The sequence below is a fragment of the Oncorhynchus keta genome, chromosome 26 (genome assembly GCF_023373465.1).
Source record: "Oncorhynchus keta strain PuntledgeMale-10-30-2019 chromosome 26, Oket_V2, whole genome shotgun sequence".
In the NCBI taxonomy this organism is placed as follows: Eukaryota; Metazoa; Chordata; class Actinopteri; order Salmoniformes; family Salmonidae; genus Oncorhynchus; species Oncorhynchus keta.
This window is the reverse complement of record NC_068446.1, coordinates 1,641,791-1,647,806: the sequence shown is the minus strand read 5'-3', so window position 1 is coordinate 1,647,806 and position 6,016 is coordinate 1,641,791. Positions and strand designations below refer to the sequence as shown.

General features: G+C 51.2%; 1 long non-coding RNA gene across 3 annotated transcripts; it reads right to left on the bottom strand.

Annotated features, from left to right (window-relative positions):
* Positions 1 to 1,133: 1,133 nt before the first annotated feature.
* Positions 1,134 to 5,905, bottom strand: LOC127912220 (uncharacterized). Of its 3 annotated transcripts, none has more exons than XR_008081581.1 (3): positions 5,869 to 5,905; positions 3,807 to 3,872; positions 1,134 to 1,209 (listed from the first exon to the last, which is right to left on the bottom strand). It is a non-coding gene; the product is annotated as an uncharacterized LOC127912220 (long non-coding RNA). The 3 variants fall into 3 exon arrangements; XR_008081579.1 differs by lacking the exon at positions 1,134 to 1,209 and adding an exon at positions 1,486 to 1,585; XR_008081580.1 differs by lacking the exon at positions 1,134 to 1,209 and adding an exon at positions 2,713 to 2,827.
* Positions 5,906 to 6,016: the final 111 nt, after the last annotated feature.

Here is a 6,016-nt window from a genome sequence, read left to right as displayed (position 1 = left end):
AGTCACCCCTATACATATCTACCTCCATCACTCCAGTATCCCTGTCCCCTTCCCCCTATACATATCTACCTCCATCACTCCAGTATCCCTGTCCCCTTCCCCCTATACATATCTACCTCCATCACCCTAGTATCCCGGTCCCCTTCCCCTATACATATCTACCTCCATCACTCCAGTATCCCTGTCCCCTTCCCCCTATACATATCTACCTCCATCACTCCAGTATCCCTGTCCCCTTCCCCCTATACATATCTACCTCCATCACCCCAGTATCCCGGTCCCCTTCCCCTATACATATCTACCTCCATCACTCCAGTATCCCTGTCCCCTTCCCCTATACATATCTACCTCCATCACTCCAGTATACCTGTCTCCTTCCCCTATACATATCTACCTCCATCACTCCAGTATCCCTGTCCCCTTCCCCTATACATATCTACCTCCATCACCCCAGTATCCCTGTCCCCTTCCCCCTATACATATCTACCTCCATCACCCCAGTATCCCTGTCCCCTTCCCCCTATACATATCTACCTCCATCACTCCAGTATCCCTGTCCCCTTCCCCCTATACATATCTACCTCCATCACTCCAATATACCTGTCCCCTTCCCCCTATACATATCTACCTCCATCCCTCCAGTATCCCTGTCCCCTTCCCCCTATACATATCTACCTCCCTGTCCCCTTCCCCCTATACATATCTACCTCCATCACTCCAGTATCCCTGTCCCCTTCCCCCTATACATATCTACCTCCCTGTCCCCTTCCCCCTATACATATCTACCTCCATCACTCCAGTATCCCCGTCCCCTTCCCCCTATACATATCTACCTCCATCACTCCAGTATACCTGTCCCCTTCCCCCTATACATATCTACCTCCATCACTCCAGTATCCCTGTCCCCTTCCCCCTATACATATCTACCTCCATCCCTCCAGTATCCCTGTCCCCTTCCCCCTATACATATCTACCTCCATCACCCCAGTATCCCTGTCCCCTTCCCCCTATACATATCTACCTCCATCACCCCAGTATCCCTGTCCCCTTCCCCCTATACATATCTACCTCCATCACTCCAGTATCCCTGTCCCCTTCCCCCTATACATATCTACCTCCATCACCCCAGTATCCCTGTCTCCTTCCCCCTATACATATCTACCTCCATCACTCCAGTATCCCTGTCCCCTTCCCCCTATACATATCTACCTCCATCACTCCAGTATCCCTGTCCCCTTCCCCCTATACATATCTACCTCCATCACTCCAGTATCCCTGTCCCCTTCCCCCTATACATATCTACCTCCATCACCCCAGTATCCCTGTCCCCTTCCCCCTATACATATCTACCTCCATCACTCCAGTATCCCTGTCCCCTTCCCCCTATACATATCTACCTCCATCACCCCAGTATCCCTGTCCCCTTCCCCCTATACATATCTACCTCCATCACTCCAGTATCCCTGTCCCCTTCCCCCTATACATATCTACCTCCATCACTCCAGTATACCTGTCTCCTTCCCCCTATACATATCTACCTCCATCACTCCAGTATCCCTGTCCCCTTCCCCCTATACATATCTACCTCCATCACCCCAGTATCCCTGTCCCCTTCCCCCTATACATATCTACCTCCATCACCCCAGTATCCCTGTCTCCTTCCCCCTATACATATCTACCTCCATCACCCCAGTATCCCTGTCCCCTTCCCCCTATACATATCTACCTCCCTGGCCCCTTCCCCCTATACATATCTACCTCCATCACTCCAGTATCCCCGTCCCCTTCCCCTATACGTATCTACCTCCATCACTCCAGTATACCTGTCCCCTTCCCCCTATACATATCTACCTCCATCACCCCAGTATCCCTGTCCCCTTCCCCTATACATATCTACCTCCATCACTCCAGTATCCCTGTCCCCTTCCCCCTATACATATCTACCTCCATCACTCCAGTATCCCTGTCTCCTTCCCCTATACATATCTACCTCCATCACTCCAGTATCCCTGTCCCCTTCCCCCTATACATATCTACGTCCATCACTCCAGTATCCCTGTCTCCTTCCCCTATACATATCTACCTCCATCCCTCCAGTATCCCTGTCCCCTTCCCCTATACATATCTACCTCCATCACCCCAGTATCCCTGTCCCCTTCCCCCTATACATATCTACCTCCATCACCCCAGTATCCCTGTCCCCTTCCCCTATACATATCTACCTCCATCACTCCAGTATCCCTGTCCCCTTCCCCCTATACATATCTACGTCCATCACTCCAGTATCCCTGTCTCCTTCCCCCTATACATATCTATCTCCATCACTCCAGTATCCCTGTCCCCTTCCCCTATACATATCTACCTCCATCACCCCAGTTTCCCTGTCCCCTTCCCCCTATACATATCTACCTCCATCACCCCAGTATCCCTGTCCCCTTCCCCTATACATATCTACCTCCATCACCCCAGTATCCCTGTCCCCTGTCCCTATACATATCTACCTCCATCACCCCAGTATCCCTGTCCCCTTCCCCCTATACATATCTACCTCCATCACCCCAGTATCCCTGTCCCCTTCCCCTATACATATCTACCTCCATCACTCCAGTATCCCTGTCCCCTTCCCCTATACATATCTACCTCCATCACTCCAGTATCCCTGTCTCCTTCCCCTATACATATCTACCTCCATCACTCCAGTATCCCTGTCCCCTTCCCCCTATACATATCTACCTCCATCACTCCAGTATCCCTGTCTCCTTCCCCCTATACATATCTACCTCCATCACTCCAGTATCCCTGTCCCCTTCCCCCTATACATATCTACCTCCATCCCTCCAGTATCCCTGTCCCCTTCCCCCTATACATATCTACCTCCATCACTCCAGTATCCCTGTCCCCTTCCCCCTATACATATCTACCTCCATCACTCCAGTATCCCTGTCCCCTTCCCCCTATACATATCTACCTCCATCACTCCAGTATACCTGTCCCCTTCCCCCTATACATATCTACCTCCATCACTCCAGTATCCCTGTCTCCTTCCCCCTATACATATCTACCTCCATCACCACAGTATCCCTGTCCCCTTCCCCCTATACATATCTACCTCCATCACCCCAGTATCCCTGTCCCCTTCCCCTTATACATATCTACCTCCATCACCCCAGTATCCCTGTCCCCTTCCCCTATACATATCTACCTCCATCACCCCAGTATCCCTGTCCCCTTCCCCCTATACATATCTACCTCCATCACCCTAGTATCCCTGTCCCCTTCCCCCTATACATATCTACCTCCATCACCCCAGTATCCCTGTCCCCTTCCCCTATACATATCTACCTCCATCACCCCAGTATCCCTGTCCCCTTCCCCTATACATATCTACCTCCATCACTCCAGTATCCCTGTCCCCTTCCCCCGATACATATCTACCTCCATCACCCCAGTATCCCTGTCCCCTTCCCCCTATACATATCTACCTCCATCACTCCAGTATCCCTGTCCCCTTCCCCTATACATATCTACCTCCATCACCCCAGTATCCCTGTCCCCTTCCCCCTATACATATCTACCTCCATCACCCCAGTATCCCTGTCCCCTTCCCCTATACATATCTACATCCATCACTCCAGTATACCTGTCCCATTCCCCCTATACATATCTACCTCCATCACTCCAGTATCCCTGTCCCCTTCCCCTATACATATCTACCTCCATCACCCCAGTATCCCTGTCCCTTCCCCTATACATATCTACCTCCATCACTCCAGTATCCCTGTCCCCTTCCCCCTATACATATCTACCTCCATCACTCCAGTATACCTGTCTCCTTCCCCCTATACATATCTACCTCCATCACTCCAGTATCCCTGTCCCCTTCCCCCTATACATATCTACCTCCATCACCCCAGTATCCCTGTCTCCTTCCCCCTATACATATCTACCTCCATCACCCCAGTATCCCTGTCCCCTTCCCCCTATACATATCTACCTCCATCACTCCAGTATACCTGTCCCCTTCCCCCTATACATATCTACCTCCATCACTCCAGTTTACCTGTCCCCCTCCCCCTATACATATCTACCTCCATCACTCCAGTATCCCTGTCCCCTTCCCCCTATACATATCTACCTCCATCACTCCAGTATCCCTGTCCCCTTCCCCCTATACATATCTACCTCCCTGTCCCCTTCCTCCTATACATATCTATCTCCATCACTCCAGTATCCCTGTCCCCTTCCCCCTATACATATCTACCTCCATCACCCCAGTATCCCTGTCCCCTTCCCCCTATACATATCTACCTCCATCACCCCAGTATCCCTGTCCCCTTCCCCCTATACATATCTACCTCCATCACCCCAGTATCCCTGTCCCCTTCCCCCTATACATATCTACCTCCATCACCCCAGTATCCCTGTCCCCTTCCCCCTATACATATCTACCTCCATCACCCCAGTATCCCTGTCCCCTTCCCCCTATACATATCTACCTCCATCACTCCAGTATCCCTGTCCCCTTCCCCCTATACATATCTACCTCCATCACTCCAGTATCCCTGTCTCCTTCCCCCTATACATATCTACCTCCATCACTCCAGTATCCCTGTCCCCTTCCCCCTATACATATCTACGTCCATCACTCCAGTATCCCTGTCTCCTTCCCCCTATACATATCTACCTCCATCACTCCAGTATCCCTGTCCCCTTCCCCCTATACATATCTACCTCCATCCCTCCAGTATCCCTGTCCCCTTCCCCCTATACATATCTACCTCCATCACTCCAGTATACCTGTCCCCTTCCCCCTATACATATCTACCTCCATCACTCCAGTATCCCTGTCCCCTTCCCCCTATACATATCTACCTCCATCACTCCAGTATACCTGTCCCCTTCCCCTATACATATCTACCTCCATCACTCCAGTATCCCTGTCTCCTTCCCCCTATACATATCTACCTCCATCACCACAGTATCCCTGTCCCCTTCCCCTATACATATCTACCTCCATCACCCCAGTATCCCTGTCCCCTTCCCCTATACATATCTACCTCCATCACCCCAGTATCCCTGTCCCCTTCCCCTATACATATCTACGTCCATCACTCCAGTATCCCTGTCCCCTTCCCCCTATACATATCTACCTCCATCACTCCAGTATCCCTGTCCCCTTCCCCCTATACATATCTACCTCCATCACCCCAGTATCCCTGTCCCCTTCCCCTATACATATCTACCTCCATCACCCTAGTATCCCTGTCCCCTTCCCCCTATACATATCTACCTCCATCACCCAGTATCCCTGTCCCCTTCCCCCTATACATATCTACCTCCATCACCCCAGTATCCCTGTCCCCTTCCCCCTATACATATCTACCTCCATCACTCCAGTATCCCTGTCCCCTTCCCCGATACATATCTACCTCCATCACCCCAGTATCCCTGTCCCCTTCCCCCTATACATATCTACCTCCATCACTCCAGTATCCCTGTCCCCTTCCCCCTATACATATCTACCTTCATCACCCCAGTATCCCTGTCCCCTTCCCCTATACATATCTACCTCCATCACCCCAGTATCCCTGTCCCCTTCCCCCTATACATATCTACCTCCATCACCCCAGTATCCCTGTCCCCTTCCCCCTATACATATCTACCTCCATCACCCCAGTATCCCTGTCCCCTTCCCCTATACATATCTACCTCCATCACCCCAGTATCCCTGTCCCCTTCCCCTATACATATCTACCTCCATCACCCCAGTATCCCTGTCCCCTTCCCCCTATACATATCTACCTCCATCACTCCAGTATCCCTGTCCCCTTCCCCCTATACATATCTACCTCCATCACTCCAGTATACCTGTCTCCTTCCCCCTATACATATCTACCTCCATCACTCCAGTATCCCTGTCCCCTTCCCCCTATACATATCTACCTCCATCACCCCAGTATCCCTGTCTCCTTCCCCCTATACATATCTACCTCCATCACCCCAGTATCCCTGTCCC